Genomic DNA, 24922 nt, shown 5'->3' on the forward strand with positions numbered 1-24922 from the left:
TAGTTTATTTGGCCTTGATTATTTTCTCCTTGATTTGAAGCATATTTCTTTTGGGGGCATCTCTCATTCGACATCTTTGAAACTCGAAATTGTTGTCGATTACTGTATATTGCTTTTATTATGAAGTCCCTGGAAATGTAGCAGAGAACCATGGATAAGCTCCTTGGGTTGCCTCAGAAAGCAAAACAGTTCCATTCCTGAGAATCAGTTGCTGCTTTAATGCCTGCAGATGTTTTAGGTTTGAGTTGTCCCAGCCAACATTTGTACAGCGCTATGCAGATAAGGATATTCGTCATTCTAGTGATTTCCTTGAAAACTGAACAGTGTAAATCCGTGGGATAACTACTGGAGGAAAAGTTATCAGTAACTACTCAGCTAAATCTGCAAATGTAGGAGAAAGAAGTATATCCTTTCTAAGGAGAAACAAAGACTGTCCTGCGCGCTGGGTGGATCAGTGATTGTGGAGCGGTTGAAAGCAAGGTTTGTCCCCGTCCCCTCTGGCAGAGGCTCTGTAGTCATTCGGTGAGGAAATGCCGGCATAGGCATCTCTCCACGTGTAGCTCTGCAGTGCCCCTTAGGGACTCCTGAGTTGGGGAACACAGCCGACGGATTTGCATCTTCTTTTGAAAAAGGAGTTCAGCAGTTTGAAAGGAACCAACTTCTGCTTCTAAACACATCTTTGGCACTTGACTGGTTATGGTAGAGTGATTCTTGGGTCTTGGTGAAAACTGAGTGACTATTTTCTCTGAGAATTTTGGACAAGGAGAAAAATAGGAATCTGGATAGACCGGGGGGTAACTGAGGTCCAGAATGTGTAGAGGGACAGCACTGAAGAGCAAGGAGTATAGTCGCGGTGGGTTTCCCATACTCTCCTGTAAGATTAGCGGTTTGACAGCCTTCCTGAGCACACGCAGGGGCGTCTCCTCTGTACGCATGAACAGGGACACGTGCAGTACCCGGCAGCAAGGATGGTTTTTGCTAGAAGTGTGATGCACGCCTTCACAAAAAACAGCTATTGAAGATTTGTTGTTGTTTCACTCGTTGCTTTCTTCTCCTGAAAGCTTAGGCTGAGTCATTTTCTCTGCAGTTTTTCTCTCTTATCAGTCCTATAATTTCATCATCGTAATTCACCCTGGGATGTCACTTGACACACAATCTGAGCTGACGTCTTTGCCAAGCAGATTGCCTGTTAATTTGCCAAACAGACGGATTCAGACACTTTTTAGTGAGCTCCTGCTTACTCCTGTTACATTTGAGAGATTTGTATCCAAAGAGAAAGCCCAAGTCTTTTAATTTGCATACTCCTTTTTATCTGCAAATACTTGTCCATGTAAAAGGATGTTCACTGCAGTCCCGTTTTTGAGCAGCGAGAGTCTGGGAGCCCTATGTGCCTGTCAGGAGGGGACTGACCTCATCAATCTCTACATCCCACGGTGGACACCCAGTCCTGTGCTGAATGCAAGGAGGTCATTTTAGCCATCTAGTAAACTGTTAAGAAATAGTATAAAATACATTATTCGTTCACAACAAAGACTTTCTGATTGCCTGTAGTTAAGTCCCAGGCATTCTTCTAGGACTGAAGGTGGAAGAGAAGCAAGCACATACACACCCTTGTTGTCCTGGAGCTTCTATTGTAGAGGCGAGAAACAGAAAATAATCAAGACACGAATATAGCACAGGGGAGGTTGGACAGGAGCTATGGGGCAGAACGAAGCGGGACAAGGACCAGGAAGGGAGAGGGGATTTTAGGGAGTAGTTAGGGCAGGCTTTGAAGAGAGGTGCATTTGAACACTGTCCTGAAGGGCGTGTGAGAGAGTGCACGGGGTTGGGGGTGGGCGGTGGTCTGAGGAAGAACATTCCAGTGTGAGGCTCTAGGGTGAGAGTGACAGGGAAGCCAGTGTGTTTGGAGCAGAGAGAGCGAGGGCTGGAGGCGGCGAGGATCCAGAAGAAATGGGGCCACAGTTGGCAGGGCCCTGTGGACCCTTGAAAGGCTGTGGTCTCCCTGAGGGGACCTGAGGGGCCTTGATGTGTGCATCCCCTGACCTGACCTTAAATTAAGAGAGGAGCTCTATAGGATGAATAAGCAATAACCAGACCCTGTGGGAATGGAGAGAGGAGATGGAGCAGGGAGACCCCTTAGGAGCCCATTACGTCATCTAGCTAAGGGATGCTGGTGACAATATCTAGAGCCAGGGCACCAGTTAAGCTCTTCAGATACTGAGTGCAGATATGGAAGAGTTCCAAGAACCAACCCCTGTGGTCCTCCAGTGTCCACAGACCAGAGCGGTGGTCAGTGGGGTAGGAAGAAAGCCAGGAGCTGGTGCTGGAGTCCTAAGGGAGAAAAGCGTCTGGTGGCGGCGGGAAGGGAGGGATGACCTGGCCACATGCTGCTGATGGGAAAACATCAAGTGCAACTCTGTGGATGCTTCGTGGCCAGGTGCAGTGGCTCACGCCTGTAATCCCAGCACTTTGGGAGGTCAAGGGGGGAAGATTGCTTGAGGTCAGGAGTTCAAGACCAGCCTGGCCAACATGGTGAAACCCTGTCTCTACTATAAATAGAAAAATGTTAGCTGGGTGTGCTGGTGCATGCCTGTAGTCCCAGCTACTTGGAAAGCTGAGGTGGAGAATTGCTTGAACCTGGAAGGCAGAGGTTGCCGTGAGCCGAGATCATGCCACTGCATTCCAGCCTTGGTAACAGATTGAGGCTCCATCTCAAAAGGAAAAAAAAAATAAAAATAAACTTCCTTTTTATTTCTATTTCTTTTTTTAAGGGTAGGGGTTGTCTAAATATATGCGCTGGAATATGATTAGAACATTTCTGGGGAGGTACCCAGAAAACTTGACATTGTTTCTTCTGTGGAGGTGTCTTGGGGCAGGCTCCAGAAAGGTAAGTGGGAAACCTTTTCAATCTAACAATCAATCTAACAATCCTTTAATAGGACCCTTCTGATCCCTCACCCTGTCACTGTCTCAGAGTTGTAGTTGCTGCATCCTCTGATTTGTTCATTCATCCACTGACACATACTGAGTGTCTCCTGTATGCTAGAGACTGCTTGAAACGTTTGGTGATAGAGCCATGAACAGAACCAACAAGATGATGTTGTTCTGTCCTCAGAGCAGCACCCAGCCCTCCTCCCCCACAGCTAATCCCTGCTGGGTTTAAGAAGAACATTCACATGCATCTGTGAGACTCGACTAAGATATTGTTGACATGCATTCTGGCTTAAGACTTCATAGACAATCTTTGAAGCTTAACTATGATTTATAATACAATTTCTGTGGAGAATGGAATTTTTGGCACGCAACAACCATTTTACAAGTAATGTGTTGGAATATAATTAACTGGTAAATTGAGGCCTTTCCATACTCTGGTTTTAACTGTTCTGATCAGCAGATTTTGTGTGCAGTTATCAACTGTTAGTTAGTTATCTCTGCTAATAGAAATATATAGTGGGCTAAATGTGTATATTTTAACTGCTGGGTTGAAAAAACCAAGTCTGTCTGGTTCATTATTTTGCTTAGGCTAATCCTGCAATGAATTTACATTCCCTGAATTCATACCAGCTGATATCCACGACAGTCATATAGCTGTGGCTGTGGAAAAAGGGACTGCTGGAAGTTCACAGTGTTTAACATTTTGGCCTTCAGGGGACATGGCAGCGTTAGAAACATTGTCTGCTAAAGATGGTTTTAAAGCCCCTTTTTGTACTGGAAGGAACAGACTTCAGCTTACTGGGAAATTCACTTGGAGAACAACTAATAATGTCAGGAACCAGTATGGGTATACTACTCTCTCCTTAACCATTTGGTTTCTGGGTTGAGAAATTATCTCACTGGGAAATAGCACATGAGGAGAACAAGAATCCCTATAATCGAGATAAATAACAAGCGTCCTCTTGCTTTTGTCTAAGCTGGGCATTTAAAAATCCTGCCAAGTAGACGAGCCCTTGGAAAGTTCCTAGTAATGGCCAGGTGTCAGCCACCCAGGAGGAGCACATCCGTAGTAGAAATGAGGTGCGAGTTTTGGGAGTATCTACCGCTGGACTTGGGGCTCTGGGTGTGGTGCTTGGGTCAAGGGCATCTGCGGCACTTGGGCTTTTTGTTGGTAAAAATATCTAAGGACTCCACATCAGCTATCAGCTCTTAGCATGTCTAACTTTCTATGGACACTTGCATTTGGTTCATTATATTAGCTTTTGTAGTCAGGGAAACGATGACTCCTGAGGTTGAGGAGGATCTGTGTGCACAGGCTTCCCTCTCCCATTGCAGCAGGTCCTTCTCTATTGAGAAAAGCCTATTTCTATGCATTTGCTTCCTGTGAACGCCTAGGCTGGAATGAGAGGGGTGGTGGGTAGTGCTCTGTGTTTTGAAAATGTTTTCATTTTCTGAAAATCAGACTTCATTTTGTTTTGAAGGGTTACTCCAACTTAAAGCTTGCTGCTTCCTCTCATTTTTTGACTTACAACCATGTTTCACTTTCACGCTATCTTTTCTGGCATTGTTGACCTTAAGGATTTTGAAACAGGAGGGGGAGATTTTTGCCTGTTCTTTCTTACTTCCTTCTTGCTGTGCTATTTCAGTTCATCCTGGTGATGGTGCCTGGGAAGGAGAATTATGTAAAAGACCAAGAGAGTTGTTGTAACTGATTCAATACTGATGTTCTCTGCAATTCTGAATCAGGAAGTTTCTAGTATTGCTTTCTGCTTCCCTGTTTTTCTATGCTTAGACTCAACTCCTTTCCCATATGACTGATGCAGAGTTCATTTCAAAGCATACCTTCCTTACTTGTGGAACAGAATTGTTCATAGCAAATGGTTGAAGAATTCATATTTGCTATCCAAGCTGAATACCAAACAATGTTATTCCAGCAATACCATCTTGAAGAAGACTTTTTAGGGAATGCTACAAAGCAAAAAGCTCTCAGTAGCACCCCGCAGTATAGATGGCGGCAGCTGGAGACTCTAATTATAGACTGGGAAGCCCCTTAGGAATTACAGAAAGCGTTAGGAAAGGCTTGCGGTAAGTGACAGCTGTTTGGTGTGGGCACCAAGGAGCCAAAGTGCATATAGAATAAAAATAAAATGTCCTCTCCAGCATATGTTGGTTTTGGACACTTGTGAAAATCACGCTACTTACTGTTGGTGATAATAGATAGATGGCCAGTCGCTGAAACAGTGTTGGCTCAAAAAGCTCTGCAAGGGAGAACACGCATTTATTTTATAGGTCAGAATTGTGTTTTAAAAATATTTGACTGTTCATTGTATGTGGATTTAAAGATAGCTTGGGAAATAAACATAATATACCTGTAATTTGGAATAAGAGACTATTATGGGTGCAGCTGTACCCTGTCAGCACTAATGGATTCTAGGGCCAAGGAAATCCCACCTTCTTGTCAGAAACATATGGAGTGAGAAACATTCCGTCTATTTTTTTTAAACCTCCGGCATCTAAGTAATACCAAGGAAGCGATAATGATTCCTCTAAGTGAATACGTTTCTGAGACTTAGCATTTTTCATAAGAGGTTCATTTGAAAATATATTGTTTCTCTGTAACTTTCATTAATGTTTTTACAGTTCTTGATAAAAATAAAGCAGATACATACAATAATAGTATCCAATGCACATAAAGTGGTGTTTGTGGACTTGTCCTGTAAAAAGAAGAAAACTACTTTGGAAATAATTATTTGCTGGTAGATTATAATATTTATGTATAAATAGAGGAAGGAAGTGTATTCCAAGAGCAATCCAGTCATATAACCTGTGTTTTTACCACTTATGCAATGTGATGTCTTATTTTGGTTATGGTTTTAAATTACATATAAAATGTTGAAGCACATTTTATGCCATTTGTGATTGGCATCACATATACAAACATACATGAACTTAACGTTTTGCGTTGCTTTATCCTGTGAAGGGAGGATGAACTTTGCACTATAATCAGTGGTGAGGACTATACTATATTAACAGATGCTCTAGTGTTCTGTTTCAATTAAGTTAGGGCAGGAAGGAGGAAGAAGTGTTTCATACTGAAATAATCACTGCATAAGGGTTGATGTCAGCTATGTTGCTGTTTAGAGTTGTAATTTAATACACAAGACATACTGGGGAAAATACTTATTTTCTTCCACTTTTGTAACCTTATAATTATGCTTTGGCCTCTTTAGTAACATGACCAAAGTCATTATTACTTTTTTAATTGACATGGACTTTAAGTTTTAGAATGCAACTTTAGCTTTGCTATGTCGTATTTTATCATCAGATTTCTGGTAGTACGTACATTAAAATTATCTTGATTTTCTGTCCTGGATAAGCGATAATGACTATAAGAGACAATATTCTATATATCCTGGGTTTCATAATCTGAAATATAAATAAGTAGGGGCTAATGTGTGAGTACTTAAGATGTGCCAGATACTGTATCAATTTTGTGAATTTTCTTACTAAAACCTCATAAGCTGGTGAGAAAGGAATATTAACTATCCCCATTTTGCTGATATGATTAATATCACACTTACTAAGCCAAGGCTCAGAAGAGTTAAGTGACTTACCCAAAGTGACACAGCTAATTCACTGTGGAGTCAGTTGAGCCCAAGCAGTGTGACTGTAGGAGATAGACTCTTACCCTCTAGTTTTTACTGTGTGTCTAGAACAGGCGAAGACCAGTGAACAAGTGTACACAGTTTCCTGGCATAGTCCCAGAGGAGATACCCCATGAGTGTGTAAATGAGAGAAAAGTCTTTCCATTTTCTGCACTGTCACCTTCTCTTTAACCTTGCTATCCTACCCTTTCGTTTTTTCTAGGTACTTCAGATTTGGCACAGACGTAACTGGCTTTCTCTATTCTCTGCATACCAGCTCTGCGGTCCTCTCCAACTCAGTTGATGAGGGCAGGTTAGGTTATGCTGCTGTAGCAACACGCAAATCTCTGAGGCTTCAAAGAGCAAATTCACTTCTTGGATGAGCTGTGTGTGCACTGTTTTTTGGCAAGAAGTCTTTTCTCATAGTAATAATGGAGGGACCCAGGCTGATGAGGAAGTGTGATCCTAGTATGTGCCTGGAAAGAGGAGAGTCGGAAAAACTTGGGAAAGAGAATGACAAACTACCGCAGCTGCATTCCCTAACCACAAGGATCAAACATACTATCCACCAGATGCCTAGGCACCCTCATGCATGCTGTTTTCCTCATCCTGCTGTATTCTGTGGATTCTAATGTCTGCAGAAACTCCTTACTGATGCTGCTTTAGTGGTGGATCTAGCATTTACATATAGGCAGGGCTTAGCTAGGTAGGCTGTTGGGAAGTAGGGAACTAGAGGACTTACCCTAAGTCTGCGTTTGCGGAGGCAGCCACTTTAAATTTTGACGACGACGATGATGATGATGATGATGATGATGATTTTAGGGTGCCTTATGGTAGGAACTGGAACTAATGGAGCTAATGGTGAGGGCTAAAGCTCCCCATTCTCCCTGCCTTCCAAAGCTCTTCTTCATTTCTAGGATATTGTAATTATATATAAGCCCTCATCTTCTTTCCGCTGGGTCATCAAAATGCATTCCTCAGTGGTCCTCCTTTATTTGCTTTTGACCTCAGGTCTGTTCCCTAATCCATTCTCCATTCTCTAGCCAGTGCGGTGTGTCTGAAACACCAATCTAACTTTATTGTGCTCACCTTAAAATCTTGAACTTGTTCTCCATTGCTTCTAATATGCATTGATGAGTTCCCTTTGTGGTCAGATCCCTCATGACCTCTTGATCCTCCTGTCTTACCATCACCAGCACCTACCCAAACAGAGACACTCTTTCTTCACCTTGCTGTATTCTTTGGATATCAGATTTCACTTTCTCTTGAAAGGAAACCCTGATCTCCCTAGCCAAGGTTGAGTGCCCGTTCTCTATGTCTTGTAGCATCCAGGGCTTTTCAGTGGCATTTCTCAGCTGTCTTAGAACTGTTTACTTGGCTGTGTTTTCTCTCAACTGTAAGGTGTTTGGGGATGGGAATTTCCATCCATGTCTTTTTTGTTCGTCATTATGTTCCCAGCATTAGCATACGGTGCTGTGTTCATTACAGGAACAAGCAGCTGGGTGTCTAATCCAATCTAATTGTCCTCTAATTCTTCTTCTAAATCCATACTTATTTTCTTGCATTGCTGAATTTGACCAGAAAGAAAATTCTAATGCTACCTGATCTCCTTGTCGTATTGAAAGTTATTTTGAAGTAGCTATTCTCAAATATTACTTTACTCTGGAAACCTTTTGAAACTGTGAATCTGTACCAGCTTAATTTTTGTGCATTTTTAATCTCCATCCAGGTGGTTCTCTGATTTTTGTTTTCATCCCTGTCTCTGGCACACATCTCTGTACTGTATGCATCTGGAAAGTTGCAGTATTGATGAACTAAGAACTGGAGGTCACCTCTTTGAAAATTACTCTTAAATTAACATTTTATATGGTAAATGTAAAAGTAAGAGACCCTAAAAACCTTCAGTTTGGTATTATGAAATATGGATTCAATATTTCACCAAAAATCATCTTGATTTTGTTAGACTTGTTATGAAAAAACCCATCTGGGCCAAAGAAGGGAGGACCCAAGTTTTGATCCTTTGCCCGTAAGGGAAAGTTGGGTCTACATACCAAAAAACAAAAAACAAAAAACAAAAAAAAACACACAAAACTCCATAGCTATTAAAGAAAGGGTGAGACTTAGGCCCTTTAACCATTTCTGCTTGCTTCTTTGAGTCAGTTTTTCAAGGGAGATATTGGAGAGAAGTCAAATTAATTCACTTAAATTTCATGTACTTTGTTTTGTCCTCCTCTCCTGGTGCTAGAAGTCTTCAGGCAGATCAAACTCACCAGAAGTTCAGTGCAGGCAGGAAGAAGTGGGAGGCCTGTGGATGATAATCTGTTGTCTGCGTCTGGTTAATTGGGAATGAAGGTCTTTGGTCAAACAAATGACTTTGTTCTTTGCACTTTCACTGCATAACAGGTATCCGGAGTTTCTGGAATGCCCACTGGTTGAGGAGCTCAGTTATTTCCCACTTGAATAAAGGGACAGTACACAAGTACTGTCTAATTATTTCAAAGTTTCCCCTTTTGTTTTTTTAACTGATTGCCTACAACAAATTTTTATTCCTCCTTTATTCCTCTCCTAAATAAGTAGGCAGATAGAGCTGGCTTTTAAGGTAAAAAATATTGATGTAGATTTAATAATTTTACCAGATAAAATTTGAGAGTGATGGGGTATACTTTAAAATAAAACGACTAGGCCGGGCGCGGTGGCTCAAGCCTGTAATCCCAGCACTTTGGGAGGCCGAGACGGGCGGATCACGAGGTCAGGAGATCGAGACCATCCTGGCTAACATGGTGAAACCCCTTCTCTACTAAAAAATACAAAAAACTAGCCGGGCGAGGTGGCGGGCGCCTGTAGTCCCAGCTACTGAGGAGGCTGAGGTGGGAGAATGGCGTAAACCCAGGAGGCAGAGCTTGCAGTGAGCTGAGATCCGGCCACTGCACCCCAGCCTGGGCGACAGAGCAAGACTCCGTCTCAAAAAAAAAAATAAATAAATAAAATAAAATAAAATAAAATAAAATAAAATAAAACGACTAGATTATTCATTGAATATATACAGAAGAAATATGCGAACTATGCGCTAGGCATTAGGATAGAATAACATAAAAACTGTTGCTCTCTGCTGAGGAAGAGCCCATGGTCAGGCTGGGCAGGATCTACACAGTGCCGCAGACGTTCCAAGAATGAGGCACAGGATAATATAGACCACTGGGATAGCATTGATAGTCCAGAAATAAAGCCACACATTTATGTTCCCCATACATACCCCTCTGGCCTTCACTACTGAACTACTGGTTTGCTCTGATTTTTCAGATTGTGCATTCAGGATGCTAAGTGATTTTGAAAACATTACCCAGCCCTGCCTGTCAGTCTCCTACATATTTATTTTTTCACCTCAGCTGAGATCATAGGGCTATTAGGTAAATGTTATGTGGTTCCACCTACCATACTCCAGCCAAGATTGAGGATCTACAGCTTCCTGGGGATGCAGCTTGGTTTCATGCAAGGGATGATGCTATACTTGGGTCCTTAGGGAAGAAAGTTGGGACTTTCTGGCCCACTCATCATGCAGACTTCCCATTACTAAGTGTAGTCGTGGGCCTGTTAGCAGACCAGAAAGCCTTCAGATGCAGATGTTCCCTGGGTCATTGATACTAGTTTAGTAACAAAATTACAGTATCTACAAAGTCATATCCCATTAACATCTTTCTTCAAATGAAAAGCTCTTTCTCAGAGGTACAAGCCCTCAAGTGTTAAACTGATTCTGCAATACCAGCTTTCCCTGGTTTCCATATTAAATTACTGCATCTGTAATATGGTGTCAGTGTGTGTTCTAGGAGTATAGGTTCTTTCCAACCTGGCTGTAATTTGGTGGTTAGTTGTAAATCACTCGTTTGCTTGTGTTTAGCTATTTTAATGATCGTTGTGTGTAACTTGTTCAGTGATAAAGATCAAAAGTAGTAAAATTGCAAACGAGATAACAGAGTCTCCTATTTTCCTATCCTTGGGACCTAGCACGTAGCATATGCATGCTACTGTATGATAGATTAAATGAGTGAATGATTATAAAGAAAATTATACACCCAAACAAAGCAGAATGATAGCAAAAACAACATAAACCCTATCGGCAGGAATTTACTTAAGGTGCTTTGGCAAAAGTAAGCGAGCAATTTGACTCTGGTTTCATGGTTTCTTTGTGTGAAGCCTGTGCCTTTGGTTTGAGCAGATGCAGTTTGGGGCTAGGCGACTTACCTTTTGATCTCCTTCGATTCCTTTTAGATTAGTGTGATTCTAAAGTACCAAACCGTGAAATAGGAAAATTAATGTTTTTACTCTCATTTAAATTTCATACCTTTTATTCTTCCTACCACGTTTAACTCTATTCTCCCAGGACCTTGCTACCACACAGGCAGCTGCTGACACTTCTGATGAGCTAGTTGGTGTTCACCAGGAATGGACGTCTTAGTGTGGTTCTTTAAGATGCAGTTCTCCAACTCAAGAAAGTGAATACCCGCCTCCGAGGCTGAGAGGGTGTTGTTTGGGCCAGGTGAGGTCCCGAGCCCTCCTCTGCCATGGGGGCTGGCCACCTTGTGTTCTTTGGTTTATTTTCTCTTCTTGGAAATCCTGAAAGGAACTCTTTTCTGTTAAAAACATCTTCTTAGGCAAGAGCAAAACCAGTTTGAATGTTTATGAACAGTTTCTCAGCATTATGCCAGTGTCTGATGATGGAAACTATTGGCTTTATTACCTTCAAGGGTGTTTTCCTGACTGGCCTCTGCTGCATTGGGCTTGTAACACTTTCATGAGAGACTGCTCAGCACTCCCAGGCAGATGGCACTGATTACAAATCCCTAAAGATTGTCTTTGTTCTCACAATTAAGCAAAGTTTGCTGCCTTTTAAAATGTTTATGTATAATCTGTGCTTAACTGGTCTGGGTGTTGCTACCAGACTTAAATAATGGACACATCAAATAGCTGGTACTCTTAGTAGATTCTTTTATTATTATTATTATTATTATTATTATTATTATTTTGAGACAGAGTCTCGCTCTCTTGTCCAGGCTAGAGTGCAGTGGCACAGTCTTGGCTCACTGCAACCTCTGCCGCCCAGGTTCAAGTGATTCTCCTGCCTCAGCCTCCTGAGTAGCTGGGATTACAGGCACGTGCCACCATGCCCAGCTAATTTTTTGTATTTTTAGTAGAGACAGGGTTTCACCACGTTGGCTAGGCTGGTCTCGAACTCCTGACTTCGTAATCTACCTGCCTCGGCCTCCAAAAGCACTGGGATTACAGGCGTGAGCCACCGCGCCCGGCCTCTTGTTAGATTCTTACACATAAGAAGCAGATACATGGTAATAAGGAATGAGCAAATGTGTTTGGAAAATAGGAAAGGAATACTTTGCAAAAGTTTTGGCATTAAACACAGATAGTTCAGTGGAAACTGTGTCTTCTTTTTGGTTGGACAGTGTTAATGTAGAAATTATACTAATAGTAAATCATTCTCTTTTGTCCCCATCACCAGGGGAAAAACACAGCTTGGAAAGTAAAGATTTTTTTGTTGTTGTTGTTTTATCATGTCTTTTAGAAGCTAAATGAAGAAGACGAAGTATTTATAGTATCAGATAAGAAATAGCTCTGGTAATTATTATTTTATACTTGTGGTTCCTTTATGCCAAGAAAATTTATTTTCATTGTCTTTCTGGCTAACCAAGGGCATCACTGTCCCGCATAACCTTTGTCTGAATTCCCTTTCCCTTATCCCCCTCGTGAGAAAGTCCTGGGGTAAGATAATTATCTCCCAAGCTCAGATTTTCAGTGGAGTTCGTGTAAGCACGTTACTGGAAATGACAAGTGCACAAAAGTGGTAGATGCTACTGTTATTCTTCTGACAGAGTGGCAAGGAGAGAGTTCAACCTGTTCCTTAATTTGGTTTATTCATTATGATTTTATTAGCATTCGTGATCTTAAGGCCTAGAAAGCTCTAAAAGAGAAGGTAATATTTCATAAGTTGTAAGGAACTTGGTCCAAATCATCATTCAATTTTAACAAGCTGTTCATTTTCTTTTTTTAATACTGGAATAAATTCTAGCCAGGAGATAGTAACAAAAAGAATAGCTCTACTGGTTTAAAAATAATGATGGCCCATTTATTGAATGCCTCCAATGTGTGTTGTACTATATTAATGCTATGTACTCAACAGTGATAAGATTGGGTATTTTATCTACATTTTTCAACGGAAACAAATTGATTTTTAGAGAGTGTACATAATTTAAATTCACACAGTTGGTAAGGGACACAGCTAACTCTGAACATAATCTGTTAGATGTCATCACTTTGTAGGAGATTGGTAACTGATACCAATTGGCAACAGTGATAAATGGCATTTATTAATGTCTCAATATCTTAAATAATGTGCTTTTGGCTTTTACTGTTAATCCTCTTTGAAAAAGACAAGGCTCATATCAAGTTGCTTTACTGCTAATTATAAGCTAGGTAGTTTATATTATGCTTCCTGGATATAACATCCGTGTTTTAAATATCGATTGGTTGCTCTGTGTGTCTGTGTGTGTGAGTGTGTGGAGTGTGTGTGTGTGGGGTGTGTGTGTTTTAATGTGTTCTCTTTAGTTTTAAGACAAGCAGTAGTCTGCCTATAGCAGAGCCTCATTCATGAGGAAGATAAAATAAGGAACATCAGGGTCAGGATTTAGAATGGATGGGTCGTTCTCCAAGTGCTTTTCTCAATAATAAAGACATGTTTGCCTGTTTCATTTTACATGCACAATTAATAGGTAGTAGGGCTAGAATTCTCGCCCATGTCTGTCTGACATCAGTGACTATGCACTTTTCACTAGGTTGGACTGTCCTTATAAAAAAATGATTCTAATAATTGTAGTAAATTTGTTTATTATCATGTTATTTTGTCCAGAAATTACCTGTAATACAAAGCACAACTTAAAACTATCTTTTTAAGGATATAGCCGTTGGGTGCCCTCATTCAGCAAACATAATCTAATGAGGACCTGCCAAGTGCCTGACCCTTAGGATTGAAGGGCTTGGAATCCCAAAGCTGAGTTCCTACATTCAGCAGATACTCCTTGAGCACCCACTACCTGCCACACACTATTCTAGACGCCGGGGATGCAGTAGAGGGGATATGATAAATAAAAATCCCCCGCCTCCTGGGGCTTAGAGCCTCTGATGGGAGGAAACAGTAAAAACCAAAGTCAGCAACTGAAGTAGGTAGTATATTGGACTAGTGATGGGTATTAGGGAGAAAAGGGGCAGGAAAGGGGGACAGAGCCAGGAGGGGTAGACAGGGAAGGCCTCGCTGAGAAGGAGAATCTGAGCAAAGACATGAACACAGTGTTGGTGAGTAAGCCAAGGAAGACATATGTTCCAGGCAGGAATAGCAAATGTAGAGGCCTTGGGTGGGAGGAGTGGTGGAGAGGACGCTGAGAAGGGAACAGAAGTAGATGAGGAGGGCGTTGGAGTAGCGCTCTTTCAGGCCAGCGTATCCAGACAGTGGAGCGTGACTAAGGGAAACTAGAGTCACGGAAGGACTTATGAGGGCGTGAATAATGTTTATTCATTATAAAGGACCTGAATCTGACTGGTTAGTGAAAACATGAAAATAGACAGAGGAGGAGACACTGGAGTGGAATCAGTGGAATGGAAGGAAGGTGGATGGAAGGAAGGGAAGGAGGTGGAGGAAAATAGGAAGGACAGTGGTGGAAGGAATGGAAGGAAGGGAATGGAAGGAAGCATTATTCCGAATGCGGATGGGGCGAGGAATCGATGCTTAACATTAATGGCAAGATGGCAAAGACCGGACGCGGATGGCAGCGATGAATGCTGATGGTTATAACGATGCGAATGCACGGCGGTGATTATTCGAACGGATATGGTATGACCGGGAATGCGCGATACGAAATCGATGCCGCGAATGCGACGGCGGATGCCGACCGGGAATGCGGATGGCGGATCGAATGCGGATGCGAATCGGGATGTATGAATGCACCATGATGCGCGAAGATCGAACGCGATGGAAGGATCCGGAATGCTGATGGCGAAAATCGATGCGAACAATGGTGATGGGCAATATTCGAATGTATGATGGCGATGCCAGCCAGATGGCAGGACCGATGCGAATGCTCTGGCTGTGATAGCGGGTTCCGGAATGCGATATGACCTGAACGCGATCGCGGATGGCGAAAGAATGCGAAATGCGGATGGAATGGCACCAGCGGATGGGCGGAAGACCGGAATGCGGATGCGAATACACGGATGGGCATCCGATGCACAAGCACCGGTGATAAGCAACATTTGCAAACAGCGCGGATAAGTATGTGGACTTGATTTTACGCGATGGGCGAAGTGGTCTGTACGCGCGGATAAGCATGATAAAGCGATGTTTTAAATGCGGATGGCATCCTGGGATGAAACGCATTATGTAAGCAAATATTCCGAATGCGATAAGCAGGGCATGATGAACGCGCGATGGGCAGGATTACAAATATTCCGAACAAGCGGATGGCATGATGCTTTACTGACGGATGGTAATGGATCTGATGATCCATCGCGCGGATAAGGAAAATCGGATGAACAACAATGGCGGATGTATTCAGTAACGCTTAAGATAAGTGATGCGAATGATGTAACGGATGCTGCGAACAATGGCGGATGATCAAGATCGAACAAGTGCGGATGTTAAGTGATGAATGCGGATGGAAATCGACCTGGATCGAATGCGCGGATGGTTATAAATCGATGAACAACGGCAGATGCAAATATTCCGAACAAGCAGATAAGAAGCGATGAATGCTGATAAGTTATAAATGATGCGAACATCGCAATGGTGATGATCATTATTCCAACGCGGATGCAAGGTGGACGGATGAACGCGGATAAAGCGAACGAACGCGGATGAATGTATGATGAACACCATGCAGATGATCAAGATGCGAATGCGGATGACGGCGAATGCCAGATGTACAGGGAATCCAGGTGGAAGTGTGGTGAGGAGGGGCAGAGGCGAAGGTGCAGAGGTGATGAGATGATCACATTCTGGAGATATTCTGTAGGTAGAGCCACAGAATTTGTTGAAGAATCACGTGGTGCATGAGAAAAAGTTACTTTTTGATGTTTTTGTTGATTTGTATTTTCTTTGGCTTCAGACTTTGGGAGGATGGATTGATTGACTATTCTGGAAGACTCAGGGATGCCCTGATTTGGGGAGAACTTCAGGTGTTCACTTTTGGACATCATAGGTTTGATGTAGACTTTTAGTCAACAGAAAAGAAAATCCCGCACTTGTCCTTCAGACTCTTAGGTCTGGTGGCAGAATGACAGATGCATGGTCATAGGGATACATATGCCTGCGGTGGATGGAGGAGACCATTTTATGGGGCAGAGGGAACTTGGGCAAGACTTCTGAGTGAAGGTGGTGTTGGAGCGAGCTTTGAAGTATAGGGTGAAAGAGTGCTTGGGGAAATGGGTGGACTGGGGGCTTCTAAACACAGAAGCAGCATAGCACGTTCAAGGGCATTGGAGACTTAGAAGCTCACGCAGCACCTGGAGCACTGCAGCTCATTGGGTCATTCATGACTGTTGAAGCTCGTGTGATGAGGCTTGGGAATCAGGAATAGCTGAGGACACCTGTGGTTGCCTTTACTGTTGTATGGAGGAGAAGTCAGTGATGGGGGACAACTGAAAATACTTCATTTCTTAGAAAGAAATAGCTTGTCGATTCCACAGCTGCTGGGACCCAGCTGGAGAGGAATGCCAGTAGAAAACAATAGAGCAGATGCTCATCTGCGGCCCTGTTTGGTTACTCTTTTATACTCTTTTTCCAACCAGTGTTTCTCAAGCTGTAAAAACGCTGGGTTCCTAGTCCCTAGTTGTGGTAAAGTATATCATAGACTGAATTTGGTGAATGGCCCTTGAAATCTCTTTGGACTCACTGCCGGTCCCACTCCTGTGTGACTCTGAAAAGCTCAACAGGGCTGCCTGGGTGAAAAGAATACAGAGAAGATACTATGAGAAGATAATTGGACAGATTTTCTTGACATTCAGGATTGAGTAAATAAGAGATTTGATTGTGAGGGCTTTCTAAAATAAAATTTCTTAGGTTCTAGAAGTTACCTGGGGAAAAGAAATTAAAAAAAAATCTGTTAGATGACCAAGTCCCCAGCTCAGGGTTGAGTGTTCAGCAAGTATTTGTGGAGTTGAATTGAAAGCCCTGGGTATGGTCTGGATAGGTGTCCAGATTGGAGTTGTCACTAAGGCTGAAACTGAAGGTAGCTGGGAATTATCATTAGCAGAGTTCTATTATTCCCCATTTCCTGTGCAGGCTTCTTTCTCTTTCTCTCCTATTCTCCTCAATGGCAAGCTTATTCCAATTAAAGGGAGGCACTTCTTTGGAAAGAAGAGGAAATAAGATGTTTTCAGCAATAATCGTTACTAATATATGTGGAAAATATCCTTACCACATATGATTACTTCATATTCTTCTCAGGAGAGACTGAGCATGACTGAGATGGAAAAATATCTCCGTTGTGAAATACAGCTTGATATGAGTACTGCATCTTATTAAATTTAAGATCTTAAAATTCAAGAATGTAGTCAGCATATGCCTTCCAAATAAACCAGAAAAACAAAATGACGTATCCATCTATGGAACGCAAAAAAGCATTAAGATTGCTGCACCATGTTGTCATAGTAATCAAAATATGCACGAATTGATAGCCTTGACTAGCGCCAATGGTCTTTTGTTTTCTCCTTGTCATTTCTGTCTTCAAATGCAGTTATTCAGTAGCTTTGGGGTGGAGACGGGCCAGTGGTTGGCAAACTTTAGTTTGTGGAAGAATCACCTGTGTGCTTATTAAAAGTGCAGATAATGAGAGCTTACCACTGTCATTCCGGGCTGCATTTTAGAATCCTACTGTAGCTTGTAAAAATTAGCTGTGCCTGGAGCCTTCCATCAGAGACACTGTCTGAATTGGTGGGAGTGGAACCCAGGCGTGTGTGCTCTGGAGATTCTGTACACCTGAACTTAAGAATGTGTTTTTTCTCAGGCGGTCCAGATGCTTTTGCTCCAAGTGGTCTGAGTTTCATCCTCTGCAAACCTTAAATCTTAACTGGTTTTGGTCCATTTGCTGAATAGTGGCATCCAGTTACGTTAAAGTAGGATGAATACTTAGGTGTATTTCAGATGTATTAAATTATATTAGAATTATTTTTTCTATAAAAAACTAAGTTAAAACAGTAGAATGACCACCTAGCCAAAAGAGTATTTAAAAAAGTAATAAATATAACTTTGACTACCATTCATCTCTAAGAAGAGATACTTTCTTGGTTTCTTTTCTCCTAATCACAAAAATAGTACTTTTGTAGAAAATCTAAAAAAGTGAGTCAACCATCCAGAGATGATCACTCTTTGACATTTTGACTTATCACTTAAGTCTGTGTTTTCCTGGTGGGTCTGGATGTTGAAAACCGTGGGCTTAATCTGCAGCCTCTCCAGGGTCGGTAGCTAGTGCTACCCTCTCCAGCTGTCTGGCCTCTGATGGTAGCTCACCTTTTCCCTCCTAAAGAACTACCTTCCTGTCTCAGGCAATAGTTTGATCTGTCTTCCTCTGTATCCTCCTTTTTCCTACTTTAGGTCGGAAACTCAAGTAGGGGCCCAGGAAGCTCTCATCTAGCCCCAAACTTGTGACGCTTTCCAGAACAGACATAGCTCCCTGGGAAAATGTGTTGGGACCAGTGTTGTCCACTCTTCTCAGTCTCTGTTTTGCTTCGAGCAGCACCCCTCCTTTTCAGCTTCTCCTCTTCTGGACCCAGTTCTTTGCCAAGGTCTACTTTAGAGGAGCAAACACCCCTTTCCATGCATGTTTGAGGAACCCTCCAAACAGAAGAGTTTAAAATAAGGAATTAGTGTAGCTTCTTACCACATATAAAGCTTCCACTTAGACAGATTTACATTGTGTTCATTTTAAATAGATGAGCTAAAGGATTTAAAACTAATTTCATTGTGAAAACTACAGTAATTAAAAAAATTATCAGTATACAAAGTGAAGCAGGGTTTGCTGTGATTAAACCTTAAAAAAATACCTAGACACAAAGAACCTATAAAAAAATTTAAAAGAGGAACTGCATTTCAGCCTTTCAGTTTTTTCAAATTTATTTCTGAGTTAATCCCCTTTGAACTGGAAATATGTGGATTCAAAAATTGAAAGAGCTATTTATTGGCTTAGTTGCCCATTGGAGACAAAGAATTTAAAATGGAACATCACACCTGTAGCTGTTCTGTCGTTTTTGACCATTGTGTGGGACATTCAACTCCTGTAGTTAGCGTATCAGAAGGCAGCCCCAACCACAAGGTGGTCCTTTTATCTACTGAGCCACCTCAGAGGCAGGAGGCAGGAGGGAAGATGGCAGCTGAGCCAGCTGTCTCTTACAGCTTCCATAACAGAGTATTCAACGCACAAATGGGGAGCCCTTTCAGTGCTATAGGCCCACAGTGAACAGCCCTGGAGTAAGGAATCCTCTTATCAGCGCCTTCAGAGAACTTGATGAGGCACTGCTTTCAGGCGACTCATTTGTGTGCCAGGGAGACCTTTGAAAGAACATTCTTTGTAGTCTCCATCCATTGCTGGTGAAGAGATAAAAGTGGATGCATTACAGTAAAAACAGAATTATTAAACACTTGGCCTCACATTTGTATTGAAGGATGAAAAAAAAAAAGCCAACAGTCTGTCAGACTCTCCAAGAATGCCAAAAGAGTCCTCCATTTCCTCCCTCTGTAAGAATTGTGATAAATTCTGTTGTGAATGCTTAATTAATTGTGGGGCAACAAAGTCAATGATATAGAACTGTAGGGAAAACCAAATTCCATTAATTTGGCTTTGGGCTACAGAAATGGCCTAGAAAACGTTGAGATCGAAAGGAGTGGGTAACTGATCAAATTTAGCATATTCTATACGAGGGAGAGTTGAAAGCGATTAATTGGTGTTCATTTCTGTTCAGTGCCGTGTACCACAAAACAGCCAAGGGGCTTCAGGGGTCAGATTGAATTAGATCCCATTTCCCAAGACATCATTTGTAGACTTGTGACTTAGCACACATTTAGTTTAAATGAAACTGATACATTCAGTCATTCATTCATTTAAATATTTAATGACCCCCAGGCTGCTAATTTTTACTTTGTATGATTTTATAAGTATTAAATAGAAACAATAATAGAATACCTGGAATTTTTCTATGTATTTTATTTTCTGTAGTGATAGAAGTGATTTTTTCCCCTGTTTCTTTATTGATTTGATCAAACATTATTCATGCTGTGTGAGTCTTTAGTACTCACCGCCTGGGACTCCTTTCAAAGGTAAGATACAAATATTTACAGGCTGCTTGCCTTCCTGGGTCCCCAGAACGTCCTACTCCCCCTCCTTTGTTTTCTTTCTCATTCTCACCACACGTGCTTACAGTGACTAGTTTTGGGGACCTGCATGAAGCTTATCATTAGGAGCTAACCACAGAGATAAAAGCCTTGAGACGTGTGCAGTTACAGAAAATGTCCAGGGCAACTCCTTGTTCTGCTGTTCGTATGAATTTACAGGGCTCCTAGAAATAAGTACTGTACTGTACTGTTACATTCATGAGATGCAGAAACACAGACTGTTCATTCATTCATTATTTGTTTAGGGTCTATTTGTATGCAAAATTCTCCTGGACAGACAGGGAATTAGAAGCATAGATTATTTGTGCCCAGGTCATTTTGAGACAGCCATTTTTGTTGTTCTCTCTGTCCTTTGCCCTGTGGTATTGGCACCTACAAAGAAAAATCTGAACCGTGGATTCTTCGTCAAATATCCCCAGATAGTAGAGGGTATACTGCACCCTCACTAAGGTATGAAGTTGGAATTTTTGGCATAATCTTTTCCCTATTTTTAAAATGAGTGGTTCTGTGAAAGAGAGACCCATTTCAGAAGGAGTTGGAGAGCTCTTCTTTGGTGGTGGATGACTGTACAAAGAGTCTGACTCTGTTTTAATTTATGCACTCTCTGTGGTTCACACCTCCTTTCTCACAGATGCAGAGTCAGATGTTGGGTAATAGAAAAATATGCTCCTGAATTAAGGTGCCAAAGATATCTTTTTGCTAATAACTTCTTCTCTGAATAGAATTGGCGAAGAATATAGAGAAAATATGCTACCTTCTTTTCTCTCCTCTTTTGATTTTAGCAAAGGAATGCTTGGAAATTTTCAACAGGGTTGGACATTTATGTCTTGAAAGGTACTGACTTCTTATCAATTTGAGGTTTCCCACTAGTAACAGCTTCAAAATTGTAGCTGATTACAATGTAGGCTCAGTCTGTTTTAAAGCTTGAAGCCACCATAGTGGAAAGTTACGAGTTGTTGGGTCTGGAAAAGCAGATTCGGTGCCATTCATGTTTTCTCTAGAAACAACAGTGAGCGTTTATTTTTTGTTTCCCGGGAATAAATGTCAACCTGTGACAGAATGACAGAATCTTAAACATTCACACTAGATTTACGTTTTTTAGCAACGGAAGACACTGGTGTTGTAATGTTATATATATACACACAGTAAGTATTTAGCAGGGAAGATAGTCTGTAAAACAAAATATAATTTTTTTTTTGAGGCGGACTCTCACTCTGTCACCCAGGCTGTAGTGCACTGGCACGATCTCAGCTCACTGCAAGCTCCACCTCCCGGGTTCACATCATTCTGCTACCTCAGCCTCCCAAGTAGCTGGGACTACAGGCGCCCGCCACCTCGCCTGGCTAATTTTTTTGTATTTTTTTAGTAGAACCAGGGTTTCACTGTGTTAGCCAGGATGGTCTTGATCTCCTGACCTCGTGATCCACCTGCCTTGGCCTCCCAAAGTGCTGGGATTACAGGCATGAGCCACCACGCCCGGCCAAAACAAAGTATAACTTTTTAAAAATTTGAATTAATATTTGACTTACAGTAAGTAAAAGGATAAGATGGCATATTGGCAACATGCAATTGCAGATGATCCCATAAAGCAATACCTTTGATAGATTGCCCATTTCTGAAAGAGGAATAGGAGGGGAGGAGTAGGTTTTATAGCATACCAATGTACATGACTTGTGTGGGAGAAACAGCTCTGTTATTGGTGGCAGAACTCAGATTTAGTTCTCGATGCTGTGTACCTTATCCTGTGACTACGCGAGTTGTTCACTAACCTGGCTTAACCCCTGTCCTGTTGAGGTGAGCTGAGCGTGCAGAGAGCAGAAGGGAGGTGTTTAACACCCCCACCTGTGTCTTCCGAGTGACCAGCTTCCTTTATGTTCGCAGGCGTCATCCCCATTTAACTAAAAAGTAATCACACCATCACACACGGCTTACAGAGAATTATTTCTGTCAAACTCATGAAGATCCTGTGCATTTTAGACACACAGCTTTTCTTTTAGGGAACCATTAGGGAGGATATGATCAGATTTGTTTAAAGTTTAGTTAAGAAGCAAATATGCAGTATTTAAATTATGCCTGGCACATTGAGGGCACAATGCGGTGTCTCCCTTACAAAGGGTGATTTATGGTTAACAGAAAATAGAGAAAATAGTTGCTATATTTAGTTTATTCACTCACTCCAGGATTCAGTTTACCATAAGTGCTGAATACTTTTGTTCTTATGTATATCACTGATGCTCTGAAATGTCCATTTTGATTTAATTTTTTTGCTTAAAACCTCAAAGATGCTGTTGTGGGGATGCCTTTGCTAAGGGAAATGATGTCATCAATTCTGAAGTCCATTTCTTTTTTTCCTTTTCTTTTTTTTTTGAGATGGAGTCTCTCTCTTGTTGCCCAGGCAGGAGTACAGAGGCGCATTCTCAGCTCACTGCAACCTCCACCTCCCGGGTTCAAGCGATTCTCATTACTTAGCCTCCCAAGTAGCTGGGATTAGAGGTGTCCGCGACCACACCTGGGTGATATTTGTATTTTTAGTAGAGATGGGGTTTCACCATGTTGGCCAGGCTAGTCTTGAACTCCTTACCTCAGGTGATCCACCCACCTGGGCCTCCCAAAGTGCCGGGATTACAGGCGTGAGCCACCGCGCCTGGCCATCTGAGCTCCATTTTAATGATAGAGAGCACTGATGAACTATTTTAAGCACAGCTATCAGGAAGCTCAATTGAAATATTTGTGTTAACTCCTGGAAAAAATTTTTTTTAGCAGTTTCGTATCTTGTGCACAACTCTTTAAAGTATTTCTGCCATGTTTAGAACAATATGTGAAAATGCTTGTCAAGTGAAAAAGTGTATGTCGTGGGAAACACTGCCCTGTGCTTAGTGAGGTGGTTCTTTCTAAGTCCAACCCAGGGCAAGGCAGGATTCACGTGTAGACTAATAGCACTAACAGAAGTCTTGTGTAGACCACATAGAAACTTTAAAAGCAAGTTTCTGATAACGATGGCCTCAGTGATAGTCATGTAAAAATGTCGTGGAGACTAAAATTCTCTGCCAGATTATGTCGAAACAAACGTGTAAGTGCAGTTTTCATTTATCCATTAGTTGGGTTCTCAGATGAAGTCTAGAAGCATATTCTCTACTCAAGAGGCCAAACTTCTACATGTTAATCTGTTTTAAATTTGCTTTTTCAGAAGACTGGAGCTGTCACTTAAACCACAGGAATATATCCGTTATAAATGAAGGCTGGTATTACTTTTCGCCTGAACTGGATGATTTTTAGAAGTATTGCTGATGATACCGGGTTCACGAATGATTTCCCACATTAAAGGTTATGGAGCATTCAGCCTAGAAGAATAATTGTCGAAACTTGACACTTGTTTGTTGGTAGGCTCCCTGCCTTAGGGCCTGTTGGAAACAATATTTTTGCCACTAGGGATCCCTGTGTTTTAAGACACCTAACATTTGTGGGAGCTTTTTCCTAACCAGCTTGGTGCATTTCTCATCTCTCACCAAAGCTGCGGTCAGAGCTTCTGATGGGTGCTGGACAGGCACCACTTGCCTGCCTTCCCTCACCTGCTGCCTTGCTCTGGCGTTTTCCCTCACCTGGACTGTTGCCATCACCTCATCACTGGGTCCCCTGCTCCTACCTTGCACCTGCACTCAGAAGCCAGAATGACCTTTTAAAAGCATCCATAAGACCCTGTCATTCCTCACCTCAGAATGTTCCACTGCATTTAAAATAAAATCCAGCTCTGTAAACCCATGGGATCTGACCCCTCCTCACATCTGCTTTATCTTGTACCCCTCTTCCTCACACCCCTGCATTCCAGCTACCCTAGCCTTCTTTTCATTCCTTGCCCAAGCCTGGGCAGTCATCTTCTGTGTCACAGGCTTTATCGCCACTGTGTGTATCTGCATAGGGCAGATTCTTCTTGATATTTCAACACTGGTTAAATGTTTCCTTCTTGCAGAAGCCTTCCCTAACCATCCAGTCTGGAGCAGCCAGCCATTTCCTTTAATTGGGTTATTTAAAAATGTCTGTCTCTAACTGACACTTTTTATTTCTTGTTTTCCTCCAAATAGAATGTCGTCTCCACTAGAGCAGAGACCTTGTTCATCTTTATTTGATATATCCCTAGGCCTCAGAACAGCTGTTCAGGAAATGTTCGTTAAAGGAATGTATTAATGAATGAAGCAATGATATAGCCAGTATTTCTAAGTTAATTCATAAGTTTCCAACATAAAGCAAAAAAGCCTTGTCAGTATGTACAGCCATGTCACTGCTGAATGTACACTTTCCTTTAAAACAGCAAAACAAACTCTCAGATCCTCAGAGTTTGAACCTCTTTTCTGAACCTCTGAAGTTCAGGAATCCTAGTCTGGGAACTTCCTTGCTTTTGACAAAGTGTTCACAGTGCAGAGATCTTAGAACAGAATTTGAATTGGTTCTTCTGCCACTCCCTCAATAGACTTAATTTGCAAGTAGTTTTGCCCCCAGGGGAACCCTGCCTCTCCTATTAATACTGTCACTGAACTCTATTAGAGTTCTCTGCTAACATAGGTCCCCTTCCTCGAGTAGGGGCATCAGCTGCCTCCTTTGCTTATTAAAAGGTATTTGGGTACATGTGGGATCAACCAAAGATTCTTGGTATTTCAGAAGCATAGGCAATTTTATACGCTGGCATTTGGTACCAGTTGGATTTGGAAATATGAACATATAGTGGTAAGGTGGATGCTTCCGTAGTCACCATATCTAGATATATATTCTAAACTATATTTGTTGATTTTTCTGCTCACACATAGAAGATCTAAACATTTTTGAACTTAAAAGCTAAAAGCTTACTGCAGATAAACCAGATTTTCCCAATCTACTAAGTAAGCGTTTTTTTCAACTTTTTCAGGTTATC

The 24922-nt window shown here is 41.8% G+C and overlaps 1 protein-coding gene across 37 annotated transcripts in view; it reads left to right on the plus strand.

The window, feature by feature from the left end:
• Positions 1–24922, plus strand: part of EPB41L3 (erythrocyte membrane protein band 4.1 like 3) — a 236963-nt gene that overhangs the window by 107866 nt on the left and 104175 nt on the right. The gene's annotated exons all lie outside the window — the stretch shown is intronic.

Source organism: Papio anubis, chromosome 19 (genome assembly GCF_008728515.1).
Source record: "Papio anubis isolate 15944 chromosome 19, Panubis1.0, whole genome shotgun sequence".
NCBI classification, from domain to species: Eukaryota; Metazoa; Chordata; class Mammalia; order Primates; family Cercopithecidae; genus Papio; species Papio anubis.